Source organism: Macaca thibetana, chromosome 18, assembly GCF_024542745.1.
Source record: "Macaca thibetana thibetana isolate TM-01 chromosome 18, ASM2454274v1, whole genome shotgun sequence".
Taxonomy (NCBI): Eukaryota; Metazoa; Chordata; class Mammalia; order Primates; family Cercopithecidae; genus Macaca; species Macaca thibetana.
Window position 1 is genome coordinate 53,914,918 of NC_065595.1, and position 17,866 is coordinate 53,932,783.

Sequence of the window (17,866 nt, forward strand, 5' to 3'; positions counted from 1 at the left end):
ACCCTTCAGATTCTTTGCCTCAAATTAACGAATGAGGGAAGTGTGTTCACCCACAGTAACTTTTTCTCCTCATAAAATAGCAGCTGCCTATTTAATCTTGGGCTTCAGCCCAGCAACTGGAGGCTGCAGTGAGCTATAATCGCACCACTACCCTTCAGCCTGGGTAATAGAGTGAGACCCTGTCGCAAAAAAATGAAAAATAAAATAATATAAATTAAAGTAAATTAAAAATCGAGCAGTCACTGAATGCAGATGTAAAGCCCATTACTACTCAGTCTACCCATTCTGAAGTGAGTCACTGCAAACTGGAAACCTCCTCCCAACGGGGCGCCCCACATTAGGGGCATCCTAGGAGGCTGAGAAGCTTCCTACTCCCCTGGAAGGGCTGACTGGGTGCTTCAGTTCATTAAGTCATACATCTTCCGAGCTGGAAGGATCTTCCAAACCATTTCACTCAGGCCCTTCGTTTTATAAATGAGAAAGCTGAACCCTGGCCACTTAACTTCCTTATCCCCAAGTCACAAGCTAATAGAGGCACAACCCCATTCTCTGCTGCCTCCTGCCCAGGGCTCTTTCTAACCCAGCACACTGCTTCTGTAGAGTCAGCTCTTATTTGTGGAAATTCTACACTCAAGATGACCAATATACATTTCTCCTAACGCCTGCGTCGAGCCCAGTCCTCTCTGAACACACTGCAACCTAGATATGAAATTTCACTAATTAAGGTCTTTTTTTTTGCAGGTTCACACAGAATGGGCCCCTAGTGATATGACAGTCAAGAAAAAGCGACGAGTATCATTAGGGGAAAATAAATGCTGGACCTCAAATGCTTATCTTAGCGGTCTTAACTCACGAAACCATTCCTCACCATTATAGCATCTGTTTGATGGGTGAAGGCTATTGTTAGATGTTGTGACTATCAGAACCCTTGATTGGGAGTAAGAGAAAAACCAGCTCAAACTAGCTTATGAAAAAGGAACATAATTAGCACACAGAAGTAGACTTTAGGAAAGCTTGATCCGGGCTTCAAAAATGTCACCAAAGATTCAGTGTCCCTTTCTCTATCTCTTGACTCTGCCCTCCTCCAGATTGGCTCCGCACTCATGCGGACTCACCCCATTCCAGAACGTACTCTTACTTTTAACTGGTGGAGAAGAGTAAGTGTCCACTTTCCCGAGAGCTCCAACAAAAGGGAAGTGAGGCCCCAGGTGCAATGGCTCACACCTGTAATCCCAGCACTTTGGGAGGCTGAGGCGGGCGGATCACCTGAGGTCAGGTGTTTGAGATCAGCCTGGCTAAAATGGTGAACACGAAATACAAAATTAGCCAGGTGTGGTGCTGCATGCCTGTAATCCCAGCTACTTGGGAGGCTGAGGCAGGAGAATTGCTTGAACCTGGGAGGCAGAGTTTGCAGTGAGCCGATATCGCGCTACTGCACTCCAGCCTGGGCGACAGAACAAGATTCCATCTCAAAAAACAAACAAACAAACAAACAAAAAGGCCAGGCACAGTGGCTCAAGCCTGTAATCCCAGTACTTTGGGAGGCTGAGGTGGGCGGATCACAAGGTCAGGAGTTCGAAACCATCCTGGACAACATGATGAAAACCCCTCTCTACTAAAAATACAAAAAATTAGCCGGGCGTGGTGGTGGGCGCCTGTAATCCCAGCTACTCAGGAGGCTGAGGCAGGAGAATTGCTTGAACACAGGAGGCAGAGGTTGCAGTAAGTTGAGATCACGCCACTGCACTCCAGCCTAGGCGACAGAGCAAGAATCTGTCTCAAAAAAAAAAAAAAAATGAGTCTCAATACTTCAGATTGTCCCAACAGATATTTTTCTTCCTCCCATAGAACCATAGTCTGATTTTTATTCTTTCTATGATGCTGAGGACTAATTAATAAAGGGCCATTAAACATAGAAGAGAATTCTGCAACCATTGGGCCTACGCTTATTAATAAAGAGATCTCAACATCAGATTCTACTTTCTAAAGAGTAGCTTTCTCAGTCAGCTTGGACATCTAAAGAACTCAGTAAAGGGATGAGGAAAAATAAAGCTTATGAGAATACTCTACTAGATCAACACAATATTTTCTTTAGAGTAAGAGATGATTCTCTGGAGGTTTGCATTGCTAATTATAATACACAGTTTGAGACCTTAAATTGATCTAGCATATAAGCAAACGAAAGCCTCCTGCTATCTGGGGTGATTTATCAAAACCAGGAAGTGTGCCATGTCACCCCATCCCCCCAAAAAGGAAATTGCTGGAAAGCATGTTATCTTTATAGAGTCATTTGGCTCAGCAAATACTTTCCTGTCAGTCAGCGTCAGCCACAGGCAAAAGTGTGAAATTAAAAAGGTTGGATCTTCACTATGAGCAACATCCCTCACCCAAGCCTCTTTTTGGTTGTTTTGGTTTGGGTTGGGTTGGTTTTTTTGTAGAAACAGGTCTCACTAGGTTGCCCAGGCTGGTCTCGAATTCCCACCTCAGCCTCCCAGAGTGATAGGATTACAGGTGCCTAGCTCCCAGCCTCCTTTTGGAGCAAAATTTTTCTCATTTTCAGTGCCCTTGACCTTTCCCACACCCCCAGCAGCACCCTCATGTGCCCCCAGATGCCCAGAATCCCCCTCTTTGGATCCCTAGTCTTGCTTTTCCTGCAAATACTTCATCGTCATTATCAACACACATTAGTTAAGTACCTATAAGGTGAAGGCATTTGTGGGGTGATTTGGACATTGTTACTTTGTTGGTTCCCTATATCAGTTTCTTTGTAAGACTGCCTCTTCCTTCTTCCCTGCAGCTCTGGCAGGGTTGTCAATAAAAAGAAAACAGTGTCCTCAGCAAATGGTAGACCTGCAAGTCAGGCTGGCCTGTCTGCATAGACAACTATGTGACCCAAGTAAGACCCATGAGAGCCCTTTCTAGGGATTGCTATGAAGAGTGAGAGTGACAAAGAGTATTTTCCTTCTGCTACACAACCATGTGCTGTAAGAACCACCTAAGCCAGACACTGATGGTGTTTATCTTTGGGCCTGAGAATAACGTCAACCCAGAAGAGAGGAGAAGCGAAAATGGGAGAGACATGGTTCTAATGGCATTTGGAGTCTTGGATTAAGCTGCATCTAAAATTTTATCCCTAGCTTTTTATTTACAAAGCCCTTAAATGTTCTCTTTAGTTAGGTTACCCAAGTCATTGTCTTGCATGCAACCAAACAATCTTGAGTGATCTAACAGAATATCAAGAAGTATAAGGTATCAACAGCTTACTATATAATCAGCTGAAGAGGGCCATGGCTACATGACCCAGATAAGAAATTTTAAAAACAATGCATCAACAACACAGGCTTCCCATCAAAGCTTATTGCATCCCAGAATTTTGTAACCAGCTGACTGATCTTCCTGTCTCCTGGTCCCTAATCTTCACTTTTTTTTTTTTTTTTTTAAACCAGGCCTTGGGTTGGTTGAGTCGCTATACCTGCTAACCAGAAGTTGGATTATTTTCCAATGACATGATTCTGTCACAGCATTGACCTGCAAGCCAGAACCTGATACCTAGTGTCCTGCTAGAGCCAGAATACCCCTTTATATGACCAAGGAGCAAGAGGTATAGTGATTCCCAGAGTGGTACTGGTACCTGCATCCATTCATTGCACAGACCTGCCTACCAGAATGAAGGAACAGCCACCCTACTAGCAAAATGGCTCTGCAGTGATTCAGGCCTTGACAAGTAACAGTGTGTGTGGCCTCTGGATCAAGGGGTTAAGGACTACCTGAACATTAAAACCAAAACCAAAGCCAGAAAGTCACTAATCCAAAGGAAAGAGGTAAAGGGAAGAATCCAGGTAAAAGCATCATGACAGAACCCAGGATACTTCAGGAACAGGCAGCAGTCGCTGCTCTCCGCTCTCACCCAAGTTAGCCTCTCTCGTCCCTCAGATCACTAACTTGGTTCCTGAGCACTCTGGGAGCTGACTATAAAGTTGGTGAATAAGATGCGTACAAATGAAAGAATGTCTACAACAAAGATAAGGGTTTTTTGTTTTCTTTTTTTTTCTTTTTTACTTCTTTCATTTTTTAAATTTTTAAAAAATAGGGCCAAGAGTCTCACTATGTTGCCCTGGCTGGTCTCAAACTCCTGGGCTCAAGTGCTCCTCCAGCACCGGCCTCCCAAAGCACTGTGATTACAGGCATGAGCCACTGCACCTGTCTCTTTTTTTTTTTTTTTTTTTTTTTTTTTTAGAGGCAGGGTCTCGCTATGTCAACCATGCTGGAGTGGCACAATCAGCTCATAGCAACCTTGAACTCCTGTCTTCAAGAGATCCTCCCAGCTCTGCTTCCCAAAGTGCTGGGATTACAGGCATGAGCCATCACACCAGCCCAAAGACAAGATTTGACTAATGAATGATACAGGTAATGAACGTGAGGAAATCAGATGGAGGAGAGCTTACTTCTTTCTAGGTAGCTCAAAAATACTGCAGAGAAAAGGTAAGAATTGAAGTGGACAGTTGAGGCAGAGTTGAATTTCAATGGCAGCAAGGGTGTATTTAAAGCAATAGAAGATAAATTCACAAAGGCCCCATAGTCAAGACAGCAAAGGGCCTGTTGAAAATACTTTACCCAGCCTCTTTTCCAATCAGACTAGGCTTTCTATCTCCTGTTCCTTGGGGTCTTATTTTCTCTCCTCTGATCTGATAAACTAATCCTTCTTGAAGTGCAAATGGATTGATGAGTAGCCCTTTCTGAGTAACATATTTGCATTTTAATAGAGACCTTCTGGACAGAGAGCCTTAAACCAAAGAAATGGCTGTGAATACTGGTCATTTCTGCTACTATGATAAATTGGTAGGAGAGAAATTTAGGACAGGAAAGTTTTCCCTCAAATAACTATTTTTTTGCATGTAGAGTTGGTACTCATCCCAGAGTTCAGAGTTTAATAAAACTCAATTTGCCTGGTAACCCGTATTTCTCATGGGAATGCTAGCATTCACATGCCAGCCATCCAAATCATAGCTACCTAAGAAAAGCTTACTTACCAATCACTGGTATGTTTCTAAATGTTCTGTAGGTCAATTGATAACTTCAAATGGACCAGAGCTTTCCCATAAGTGCCATGGACCTGTCATGCCTGCTAAACTGGATGGGAAAGTCCTTTAAATACAATAAATATTACAGGTTACTTTGGGTTTCTTGAGTCTAATGCTCTCAAGTTTGGGAAATCTTGTGAAGCAATGATTATGTAATAAAGATAAATCACAAAGGAAATTGTGTCAATTTTTTTTTTACAATAGCAACAAGTCTTTTTTTTACTTTAAGGTTGTTTTTATTAATATTAGTAGTAGCATTGTTCTGGAAAGAATGTTCCATTCGGAAGCATAAAATGGGAAGTAACTGTGAATTTACCATTTTCTTACTCTAGCTCATATTTATTTCTTTCAAACACAAGTACTTGTCATCAAACCAAAGTTAAATATTATGATGTCACAGATGCTGAACTAATAAGTACATTAAGATACACAAAATACACGGGTACTATCAGAGTCCATGACAGAAAAAAACTCATTAATTAATCTTTGAGACAAGAGAAAAAGGTTGGTTGGAACCCTACCTCAGCTTCTCTCATGACATGAATATGTTCATTAATCTTTCTACACTTTAATATTCCCATTAGCAAAATGTAGGCCTTGTCAACCCCAAAGTATTGTCATCATAGCTTGTCAAATGGTTTCTTTTGAAGACTCAACTGAATGCCAAGTTTAAAATATTAATTATTTTGTATTATTTCACTCATTACAACTCAGCTTTAAAATATAAGGGAATATATTACACAAGGTTATTTTGGAAGTAATTCCATAAAAACTTCAAAACCAAAGGATATAATTAAGTATATAATTAACTTCTACCATATCCATATGATAGAAAAATTGGCCTTCTCCTGTGCCTTTACTGGAACATTGATTAAAGTCAAGTCCAAACTGACTGTTGTTGGCCACAATGGAGTACCTGATATTATATATCAAATACCCCTGGTTCTCAATACAGTCATACCTTCAAAGAATTTTTTTTTTTAATTCCCAGAAGAACCACTGTAGGAGGCGTCTTACTTTCTCCAGAGTTTAACATATGTACAATTTCAGACCAAACACATTTCTTTTAAAAGCCCACATATCAAAACTGTGCACTGCATCTTAATGCTGTCTGTGCCCCAGTATGTAATTTGTTTGGGGTTTTTCTGTTGCTTTTTTGTTGTTGTTGCCTTACTTTGAATAAGTAAATTAACCAATGAATGCCTGAGGACACGCAGCACATGTTCAGGGCTTGTGACACAGGAGGGCATAAAAGCAAGGATGGTAATATCTGCTAATAGAACTTCCCATCCCAGGAGGGGGTTTTCATTTCTTTTGTTTGCACAATTTAAATAGGCAAAGCTACCCCTTTAAATGACACGAACCTTTTGTCCCTATGAGATTTCGGTTATCAGGCCACAGTCTGTCAGTTTGAAACCATTTCCTTCCCAATTAGCTTGCAGTTGGGTGGTGCGTCGTGCTGTTTTGCGGTTTCTCCACCTTCATTTGACCTTCAGCATCATCTGCAATGCTCTCTGTTTAGCACCAAAAATCACAATCAATGCAGAGAGGCACCTGGTGTGTTTGCTCAAGAATTTCGTGCTTGAAACCTTATAGCTTGAAAGGATTTGGGGACTGTGGTTTGTCTGTAGTTGAAGGTTTCCTCTGTGACCGGGATACTTTCTCTTCCTGAGACTGCAGGGAATAACAACCCCAGAAAATCTCCCGCACATTTAATGCTCCCGCGCATTAGTGGCAGTGCAAGGGAACACACCTTTATCAGGAGATTCTATCTCTTCCACGTTTATCTTGTTTTAACTGAGATTTGGGCTATTTCCCCTTAAGCCAATTCTCTCCAGCTATTCCCATCCCCTTCTTTCCTGCTTCACAATGATTGCCTACAGACAGAGTACTGCAGCCCACCTGAACATCATTTCTCATACTTTTCTTTCTCATCACTGCAACTACCCAATTATAAAATACAACTGAATAGCATAGAATGACAATGTAAGTGGTGGGGAAAAAGTCAATGAGTCCAGTGCAAACATCCAGTCTGTCTGAAAGAATCCCAGAACAAATGTAAAATAAATACCAGCTTACCAAGTACCTCTGCAGTTTGAGACTGAATCCTACCGGAGTGAAACTGCAGCATCTGAAAACAGTAAATGGCATAATTAAGGAAACCCTTAAATCAAAATATAAAAGTGAGACCTGTTTCCATGAATATATCAGGTTATTATTAAGCCATTGGAGAAGGTGTAGGAAATATTAAAGAATTACTTATAATTTTTTAAAGCAGTATCTTCACCTCCAAGCTTTAAGAAATTTCTTAACTTCTAACAACATAGAAAGTTAGTTTTGAAATTTCAGAAAGAAAGTCCTAAATGCCATTTCTTCCAACCGCCCTGTTCTACAAGTGAGGAAACTGAGGCCCCAGAAATTCAAGGCATCCAATCAACACGAATGAAGAGACCCAGAAGCATAGCTGCACACGTAAGAGCAGAGGCCCGTCCTTCCAACCCCTACCTCATTTTTCCATCCCATTCTCTGGGAATCAGAAGCAGCTTGAGAAGTAGTATGGCAGTAGAATGGCAGAAAAGAAAGGTCTAAGTCCTCAAAATTGTTTGTTCAGCATTTTATTTGGAGTCTGCCTCTTTTGACATTTAAATCATGAACGTTTTGCCAGGTGAAAACTCTGAAAAAGAAGAGAAATTGCAATCTGGCTTAAGAAGTTTGTCTGACAAAGAAGTAAAGCGAAGAACTGTCAAAGGGTTAAAGCTGACATCCAGACTGCACAAAGAAGCCCTAAGTGAGCTGATTGTAGTAGGAGCATTAGCCTGAAAATCAGTACTGCCCGGGAGCACTTCCATCTGTCAATCAGAAAACATTAGAGTGGGTACTTAGAGAGTTAAGAGCAGACCCAATAGCCAAAATGATGAGCTTCCAAGTGAAATCTAAGGAATATCGACAGCAATTTGCTACAGAGAGGTATCTATCACTCTATCATAACTATTGCCATTGTCATCAACATCAATTTTCTACCTAGACACCTACCAGAATGGCTAAATTAAAAAGGACAGATAACTCTAAACACCGACAGGGGCGTGGAGCAATACCATACATTGTTGGTGGGACTGGAAAGGTGGAGCCACTGTGCCAAGTTTTGATAGTTACTTATACAAATAAACGTGTATCTACCCTTTGTCCCAACAATTCTACTTCTTGGCATTTACCCAGAGCAACAAAAACATATATTTACGAAAAGATTTATGCAATAATATTCAGAACAGCTTTATCCATGAAATCCAAAAACTAGAAAAAGTCCATCAACAAAAAAATAAATAAACAAACTATAGAATATTCATACAATGAAATATCAATCAGCAAGTAAAAGGAATAAACAACATTACCCACAGCAATACGGATAAATGTCAAAACGTTATACTAAATGGAAGAAGCCTCACACAAAAGAGTCATTGGTGGAAAAGTCAGAACAGTGGTTATCTCTGGAGGGGTGGGGCTGGAGAGAGGCAGAAATTGACTGGGAAAGGGTGTGAGGGAACCTTCTGGGGTGATAGTTACATTTTATATCTTGAGAGAAATTTGAGTTACACAGTATTCATCAAAACTCTGTAAATATGTACTCAAGACCGGTGCATTTCATTGCATGTACATCCCACATCAAAAGAAAAAAAAACTGTAAACATATATTAAACTTTAGTTATATATGTGCATTATGAAGTACTTAGGGTTAAGTGTATTGATGTCTGCAATTTACTTTGAAATGCATCAAAAATACAGACTCATAGATGGATAGATGAATAGACAAATTAGAGAGATAAATAGATGATTGATAATAGCTAGATAAAAATCGCTTTAGTATAATATTAATAGCAGACACTCCATTGTATATGTGTTCACTATATAATTCATTCAACTTTGTTGTCTGTATGAAAAATGTTATAATAAACTGTGGAGGGCCAGGTGAGATGGCTCATGCCTGAAATTCTAACACTTTGGGAGGACAAGGCGGGAGGGTTGCTTGAGCCTAGGAGTTGAAGACCAGCCTAGGCAGCATGGCAAAACTTTGTCTCCACAATAAAAAATAAAAAAAATTAGCTGGGCTTGACGGTGCCCATCTGTAGTCCTTGCTACTAAGGAGGATCTCCTGAGCCTGGGGTGGTCCAGGTTGCAATGAGCCATGATCACACCACTTCACTCCAGCCTGGGCGACAGAGTTAGACCTTGCCTCAAAAATAAAATAAAATAAAGTGTGGAGAATAAATCTATTAAAATTTATGACTATGTTTAATCTGTATTAGCAAATGTCTGTCTCTCTTTCTCACACACACACACACACACTTTACCCAATCCTCTAGGAATTTCCAGTCCCAGGTGTAAAGTTCATTAATTTGAATGTGAACCTATCTGTGGGAACTTCATCTAAAGGTCCCTTCAGCATGTGCAGGAGAAAACATGGTAGTCCCATGTCTAGTTTTTGCTGCCTGACCAGCTTGGGCTTGGATCCTGGTTCTACTACTTTAGAAAAAGTTGTCTACTCTCTCTGAGTCTCACTCTCCCCATCTGTAAAACGGCTAATGATCACCCACCTCCGTGAGTCAGTATAAGGTGGTATGATCCATTTAATCACCAGCCAATCCCCAACCCCTGCCGAGTGCTCAATACACGGACCCTCATCAGATGGGCACTCAATGAACAATGGTCAACTTGGTTTGATAACAAGTTAGCTTCAACACACTACATACTCCTTCATTTAGGGAAAGCCGTGCTTGAGAAATGCCCTATTTGGAAACACACTGTTTTAACATCCTAACTTCCTTCAAAGTTTTTCAAATAAAACAATCTTGGATGAGACAGGGTATGTTCGTGCGCTTTGTACATAGTGCAGCACGGTGTGAACCAAAGCAGGCAAACAATTCCATGAACTAGGGACAGTCAGGGCATGAGGGCTTCTTGTACATTTCTGTAATTTTTCTAATCTTAAACACACAGGCATGCACACATACACCATCGTCTTTACACGGTTGGAAGGCTGTCTGGAAGGGCAGGCTAAATAAACCCATCTCATGAGGACCTCCCACTCCTCACCCCTCCACTGAGCATAAGTACTTCATCAGCATTTCCTTGACCAGCACAGAGCCCTGATATGCTGAACAATAAGCGCTCTGTTTCTCACAGATGTGCTTGTGCCAAAAAAAAAAAAAAAAAAAAAAAAAAAAAGCTCTTGTACCTCGCCAAGATGAAAACCTTCCCCTTGTTTTATTCAAACGCCTGTGTTTCAACATCATGAATTCTTAGAAGAAACCATAGTAAGGTAGTCAGAATTGCACATCGCCATCCTATACATCGTACTTCTTAAGGAAATAAATGGAAAAACTGTTGTCCCTGGACAGTCTGCTCCCCTCTTCTTTCTGCAAAGTCCCCAAAACAAGATGTTTGGTGTACCTCTAAAACAAGATGGGGGTAACAGCATGGGGTTGCCAAGAGGCAGTCACAAACGAAGCCACCAGTGTGTTCTCATTAACCTTCCTTGTCTACTGAGAACATTCCCTTGGTAGTTTCATAAATAGTGCACAGTGCTTTGGGAGCATTTCCTCTGATTGAAAGATTTTAATTATGGGTTCAAAGGACAACCCATAACGCAGAAGTCTGAGAACTGAGAACTAAGGTCATTCAGCAGTAGCCATCCAAATACGATAACCTGTGAGCTGAATGTAAATCTGCATGTTGCATGATGGTACAGCTGGCCTTGCCCACAGGACACCCTAGAGATTATTTTCCCAGTACAAGGGCAGGCCTCATTCATCTTCCCTGATAGGGAACTGAACCATAGAAGGCATCATGTCCATTAGACTTGGCATCACTAGTACCCAGCACACATCCAGGCACATAGCAGGTCCTCGATAAATGTTGGTTGGAACTAAATTATAAGGCTGCGGGGCAGAGGCAGCACGGTGCAGTGTTCATATGCACAGGCTCTGGAGCCTCTTAGGTTCAAATCCTGGCTCTGCTGCTTAGACAAGCTGTTTAACCTCTGTGTTCCTATTTTTCCATCTGTAAAATGGAAACAAAAATAGAATACCAAGGGCCGGGCGCGGTGGCTCAAGCCTGTAATCCCAGCACTTTGGGAGGCCGAGACGGGCGGATCACGAGGTCAGGAGATCAAGACCATCCTGGCTAACACGGTGAAACCCCGTCTCTAAAAAAATACAAAAAACTAGCTGGGCGAGGTGGCGAGCGCCTGTAGTCCCAGCTACTCGGGAGGCTGAGGCAGGAGAATGGCGTGAACCCGGGAGGCGGAGCTTGCAGTGAGCTGAGATCCGGCCACTGCACTCCAGCCTGGGCAACAGAGCGAGACTCCGTCTCAAAAAAAAAAAAAAAAATAGAATACCAGTCTCACGGGATTGGGAAGATTGAATAAGCTAACAAATGCAAAACACACAGAACAGTATTTAACATATGGTAAGTGCTATATAAATGTTAGCTACTATTTTTGTTTTATCTGAGCAGTTCAGCAGGCATGGGATTCACATGAGAACTTCCTAGGTTTTCCTGGGAGAACATAAGAAAACCGTCAGGCTGAGTGCTGTGGCTCACACCTATAATCCTAGCACTTTGAAAGGCCATGGTGGGAGGATTGCTTGAGCTCAGTCCTCAAGTGTTCAAGACCACCCTGGGCAACATAGCAGAACCCCATCTCTACAAAAAATTTTTAAAAGTTAGCTGAGTGTGGTGGTGGCTTGCCTGTAGTCCCAAGTACTCAGGAGGCTGAGATGAGAGGATTGCTTGAGCCCAGGAATTCAAGACTGCAGTGAGCTATAATTGTGCCACTGCAATCCAGGCTAGGTGACAGAGTGAGACTCTGTCTTTAAACCAAAAAAAGAAAAAGGAAGAAGAAACTGTCAGACTAATCACTGAACACTACCCCTAAAAAGATCAGGCACACGTGAGGAAGAACAGAACGGCAATCTCAGGGACCCCTGTTGCACTGGTGTCATTATTCATAGCACTTCCATTCATTCTCAAAATCATCTCAGCTCGGACCACAAATTATGTGGTCACTGTACACATGATCCACCTTCAGACCCTGGTTCAGAGTGAGTGAAGAATTCAAGAATTCTTGCTGTTCCCTCAGCAAGTTGCTGTGCCATCAAAAATTGCCCTTTACAAACCCAGCTGCTCTGATTCTGGAGAACCCGTTCCCCAAGTGTCTCGGCAGAAACCACTACCAAACACAATAAGCAAGACTCTTTGATCGCCCAAGAGTTGCAATTAGTTGGAATGAGGAGGGACACCCTCCAGCTTTGAGAATGCTGGACCATGACCTGACATGGCGGCTCACTCCTGTAATCCCAGCACTTTGGGAGGCTGAGGCAGGTGGATCACCTGAGATCAGGAGTTTGAGACCAGCCTGGCCAACATGGTGAAACCCCGTCTCTACTAAAAATACAAAAATTAGCTTGGCATGGTGGTGGACACCTGTAATTCCAGCTACTCAGGAGGCTGAGGCAGGAGAATTGCTTGAACCCAGGAGATGGAGGTTGCAGTGAGCCAAGATCATACCACTGCACTCCAGCCTCAGTGATAGAGCCAGACACCATCTCAATAAAAAATAAAAAAGAATGCTGGACCTAGAGTAGTGGTGCGTTAAAGAGGACTGGCCATGAGGAAAGGCAGCCACACAAGAAACAGAAGTACAGGAAGAACAGAGCAGAATATCCACATAAAAGAAGCTTACAGTCGGCCACAGCTGCGACCAAAGCAATGGCAGCAGCCAAGTTACCATGGATGCTGAGGAAGATTACGAAGTGCCCTAACTCTGTCCCCCAGAAAGGGAGGGGTCTTGGGAAGTTGCAATCTTAGCAACTCAGGTACAATATTGGATTAGTACCTGCATCTAGCATGTAGTAGATACCTAACAAATTATCTTTGTGAAACACAACTCTGATCACTCTATCCTTAGCCCTGTTAGCAAACCTTACTCATCTGTGTATAAAACACCCCGCCGGCTCCCAGAGGTAGGCTGCGAGTGTGGAAGCCAGGGAGCAAGACGACTGTCTGGAACACCACCCCTTTCTAGTTCCTCACATATGTAAGGAGCTCATGGCTCCGGGGCTGACCTTGATGCCCATCTCTCAGCCCTCTTGCCTGGTATTTATCATGTGATTTCTGATATCAGCCTTGGATTTCTCTAGCCAGTGAACAGGCTGGTCCTTTGCCTCCTAGCTCCTCCAGTGCCCAGTTCAAGCTCCCTGCTTAAGACAGGTTCTTTCAGAAGCTGTAACTAGGTCAGTGCCACAGATAGGCACTCAGTGGCCCTTGGACAAATGAAGGCATGTGCTTGGCAATAAGACTTGTACCTGATTCCTGAGCCTCCTTCCAAGCAGAGGGGGCTGCACCAGCATTAACACACTTTGCCTGTCTGCACATTCTCACTCCTTGCATGCAAAGAAAGACTAAAGTATCTAATTGGGAAATTCAGGGAAAATAATTTGGTGATGTTGACTCAGCGCCTACCTTTCTGCTAACTGGTGAAAGGGTCTACCCAGGGGTGGTGGCCAGCTTTTTCCAGAGACACCTGTGCTGGGTGGTTAAGTCAGCCAGATCCCGAGTTTGTGGATTTGCAAGCTCACCTGGCCCCAGAACAAATAAAGTCATGCTCTTTTCAGACCAGCTTTATCTGTGTGGCCGCACCTCCTCCTTCGCAGGCAAGGAGGGCGGGGAGTCCTCTAACTCCACCCTAAGAAGCAGAGTGGCCAGGAACATGTATACCACTGAAGAGCTCTTTTTCTTCGTAACTTCATGGCAACACGACCTACAGTTATTCATTTTTCAGGCCTGAGTTGATCGTTAATCATCTTAATTATGTTCATTCTGAAGCCAACAGGAGAACTAAGACCAAAACTTTATTGTCTCTGCTTTCATTTCTTGATTAAACCTTTGGACTAAGCACACATCTTCCTTGTTAAACTCACTCAAAGGAGTGTGGAGTGCTTCATCTGGACATCCACAGGAAGAAGGAAGACATGAGGTAGGCGGTGTCCTTGTGTTCGAGTCAATAAGGAAGAAAATGTTGTGATCAAGCAGCGCTGTGAAGTAAAGGAAGGAAACTCCCTGGCAGGCATGCAGCCGTACCTCTCTCAGGAACTTGCACTTGGGAGTAGACACAGGCTGTTGGTTCAGAGAGGAAGAGTCGATCTTTTTACAGTTAACATGTCCCTAGAATGAATCCGTCTTCTCTAAGGATCACCATTCCTGCCATGGTTTTGGAATTTGTAAGCTCTTCCTTAGGCAGAGGTTCTCAAACTCTAGTCTCAGAGCCCCTTTACGCTCGGCGATTATTGGGAATCCCAAAGAGCTTTTATTTATGTAGATTATTAGTGACGATATTTGAAATTAAAATGGCTCACACCTGTTAATTCCAGCACTTTGAGAAGCCAAGGCAGGTGGATCACTTGAGGTCAGGAGTTTGAGATCAGCCTGGCCAACATGATGAAACCCTGTCTCTACAAAAAATACAAAAATTAGCGAAGCATGGTGACTGGGGCCTGTAATCCCAGTTTCTCAGGAGGCTGGAGACAGGAGAATTGCTTAAACCTGGAAGGAAGAAGCTGCAGTGAGCCGAGATTGTGCCACTACACTCCAGCCTGGGCAACACAGCAAGACTCTGTCAAGAAAGAAAAGAAAGAAAAGAAAAGAAAAGAAAAGAAAGAAGAAAGAAAGAGAGAGAGAGAAAGAAAAGAAAAGGAAAGAAAGAAAAAGGAAAGAGAGAGAGAGAGAGAAAGAAAGAAAGAAAAGAAAGAAAGAAAGAAAGAAAGAAAGAAAGAAAGAAAAAGAAAGAAAGAAAGAAAGAAAGAAAGAAGGAAGGAAGGAAGGAAGGAAGGAAGGAAGGAAGGAAGGAAGGAAGGAAGGAAGGAAGGAAGGAAGGAAAGAAGGAAGGGAGAGAGAGAGAGGGAGGGAGGGAGGGAGGGAGGGAAATTAAAAGAGTAAGAAAACTTTAAACATTCGTGTAGACATTTATTTTAAAAGAACAATCAACCCATTACATGCTAAGGTACATAACACATAGATAACATAAATAGCATTTTTATTCTACTTAAAAAACTGTATTTTCCTCAGCAAAAAATTTATGAGAAGAGTAACATTATTTTGCATTTTTGCAAGTCTCTTTAACACCTATGTTAAGAAAAGGCAGCTAGATTCTCATATCCACTTCTGCATTCACTTTGTTGCAATATGTTGTCTTAGTGGTATATCTAAAGAAAATTCAGCTTCACATGACTACGCAGTTGGAAAAGGGATGGCCTCACACATTCCCTGAGAGGGTTCCTAAGTGAACTGTGGCACTAGTGAACTCCGGAAGTCATAAGGGACCTCCAGAGGACCCCCCTCCGCCCCCCAGAGCACACTTGAGAACTGTGGCACTAGCGGTCTCTGGAAGTCACAAAGGAGAGTGCCTGGGGCTGGGTTCTCTCTCCCACCATCTCTCCTCTGAGCACTGTGCTCTTAGATTTCCAACCTACTCTACTCTGCCCTCTTCTTTCTCAATGTAAGTAGTGAGGAAAAGTCACATCTGAAAGTGGCTTCTGCTGGAGAGGCCTCCCCTAACCATGCACTGCTGGACTGCCAAACAGAGCAAGGGTGAAACCAAACTAGTACTTTGCCTGGAATATTCTGTGCTATGAATATCCCCTGGGAACCCAGGGTAATAGCAGGCAGCTTATTGCACATTCAACCATCTAGACATTGGTTATGGCTTTTTTCCCATCAAGAATGTCCTAACCTCTTCTCCTCGCCTGCTTTCCTTTCTTAGAATCACCCAACAGTCTTCCCAGCTGTGCCTATGGGACATGGGTGGTTTTACAAGATTTAAGAACCTGTGGTTGAGCCTCATATGCAGAGGGAAAAAACGCTCCTTAAAAAGAGATACAGAAGCCGGGCGCGGTGGCTCAAGCCTGTAATCCCAGCACTTTGGGAGGCCGAGGCGGGCGGATCACAAGGTCAGGAGATCGAGACCACAGTGAAACCCCGTCTCTACTAAAAATACAAAAAATTAGCCGGGCGCGGTGGCGGGCGCCTGTAGTCCCAGCTACTCAGGAGGCTGAGGCAGGAGAATGGCGTGAACCCAGGAGGCGGAGCTTGCAGTGAGCCGAGATCGCGCCACTGCACTCCAGCCTGGGCAACAGTGTGAGACTCTGTCTCAAAAAAAAAAAAAAAAAAAAAAAAAAAGAGATACAGAAACCATCCTGAGAGATTTTAAGCAGAAGCAAATGTCAAAGATCCAAGAGGAGAGATGAAGAGAATGTGTGTGTGTGTGTGTGTGTGTGTGTGTGTGTGTTTCATATGTTCCATTATCACTTCCAAGGAATTATTTTACAAAAGGAAATATTTTGGACCCAGAGTAGAAATTAAAATTCCACTTAAGGATGGCGACACCCACATTAGGGACCATCCCATCTGATAGACAAGCAATTGACATTCTTTATAAGCAACCTTGCTAAAAGTTAGCCAATGGACCACCAAATCATTTGACTTTTTCATTAGCATCTCTAAGACTAGAGTTGATATCTATTTCTGTTGGAGGGTATCACTGATTTCCATAACCTGAGAATCCTTGACTTTCCACTTTTACTGAATATTTAGATGAATAAATGATGTTGGTTCGAATATCTCAAGCAAGACAGTGAGCTCATGCCTCCAATTCCAGAACCATGAAAGGCCTCTACTGTTCCCTATTTATAGTAAGATTGCTGAGCTATCAGAAATGCATCTACATCAACTTATAGCAGTGGTTTTCATGTTTGTATGCATGGCCTCAGCCACTACCCGTCATCAGGTTCTGAAGTGTGTGTGCTCACACAGCCCTCTATCCACTCATCCTCAATCTCTGCAGAGAAAAGGAAGAAGCAGCTTTTCTCTTCCTGCACCCATTTATCCCAACCCTGTTAGTGTGCCTCTCATTCATTCCTTTCCCTTTCCTTACAGCCCCAAAGCTTTAGTCTTGTAAAGAATTGTACCCTGCCCAGTCTCTGCCCTGCATAGAGCTATGAAACTTTCAGTACATTGTAAAGAGGCTAGGCACAGAGGCTTAGGCTAATTCTCAGTCACCTTTCGTGCTGCTAAGTGCAAACAAGCACTTTTTATCAGCTCTCCCCTCCCCAGCGTTAGAGAATATTATTAGCCCCAAAGAGCCTCAGGGTGCTCTCTCTCTCTCTCTCTCTCTTATTTTCTAGCTGCCGGATCAAACCTCTCTTCATTCCGGTTTGTGGGTAAGAGACGTGCATTACACATTCTTGTGTGTAGCCATGAGTGTACAAGCATTTCACTTCCTTTTTTGTTTTATATCCTACCCTCATGCCTCTGTACCCCAGAGTCCCTGTTTCCTGGAATGTCCTTGGCAGCTGACCCCAAACTCTACAGGAAAGGAGAACAGTGCTCCTGCAGCCCTGCGCCACCCCCACCTGATATCTCATTAGAATTAAGGGCATTCAAAGAAGAACATTAGCTGACAAGGCTCTTTGAAGAATTTTTTCCATTCCTGTAAGAGGATCTTCCCAAAGGGAGATTCAGATCACTGCTTCGGTTTGTTTAGTGCTTTAACTTTAGTTTGCAGCTACCCCTTTGCAGGGAATCAATCAACAAATATTTAATCAGCACCTACTATGTATCTATCACTCCCAGCCTCTCCAAGTGAGCAACAAGGGAAACTAAAGCATAATCTTTGCCCTCAAGGAGAACGTGACCTACTTAGGAAGACAAAGCTAACACAGAACAATTAAATGCTA

General features: G+C 42.8%; 1 protein-coding gene and 1 long non-coding RNA gene across 3 annotated transcripts in view; one reads left to right on the forward strand and one right to left on the reverse strand.

Annotated features, from left to right (window-relative positions):
• The window catches only part of KCTD1 (potassium channel tetramerization domain containing 1), a 622,936-nt gene that overhangs the window by 362,480 nt on the left and 242,590 nt on the right, over nt 1–17,866 (forward strand). The window lies entirely within an intron of this gene.
• LOC126940979 (uncharacterized) overlaps nt 1–17,866 on the reverse strand; it is a 57,393-nt gene that overhangs the window by 19,565 nt on the left and 19,962 nt on the right. Inside the window, exons 4-6 of one of the 2 annotated variants that reach the window (XR_007721017.1) lie at nt 7,587–7,755; nt 7,161–7,212; nt 6,446–6,595 (exon numbers count right to left, since the gene is read on the reverse strand). This is a non-coding gene — a long non-coding RNA (uncharacterized LOC126940979). The remainder of the gene's footprint in view (nt 1–6,445; nt 6,596–7,160; nt 7,213–7,586; nt 7,756–17,866) is intronic. The other variant, XR_007721018.1, reaches the window with a different exon arrangement.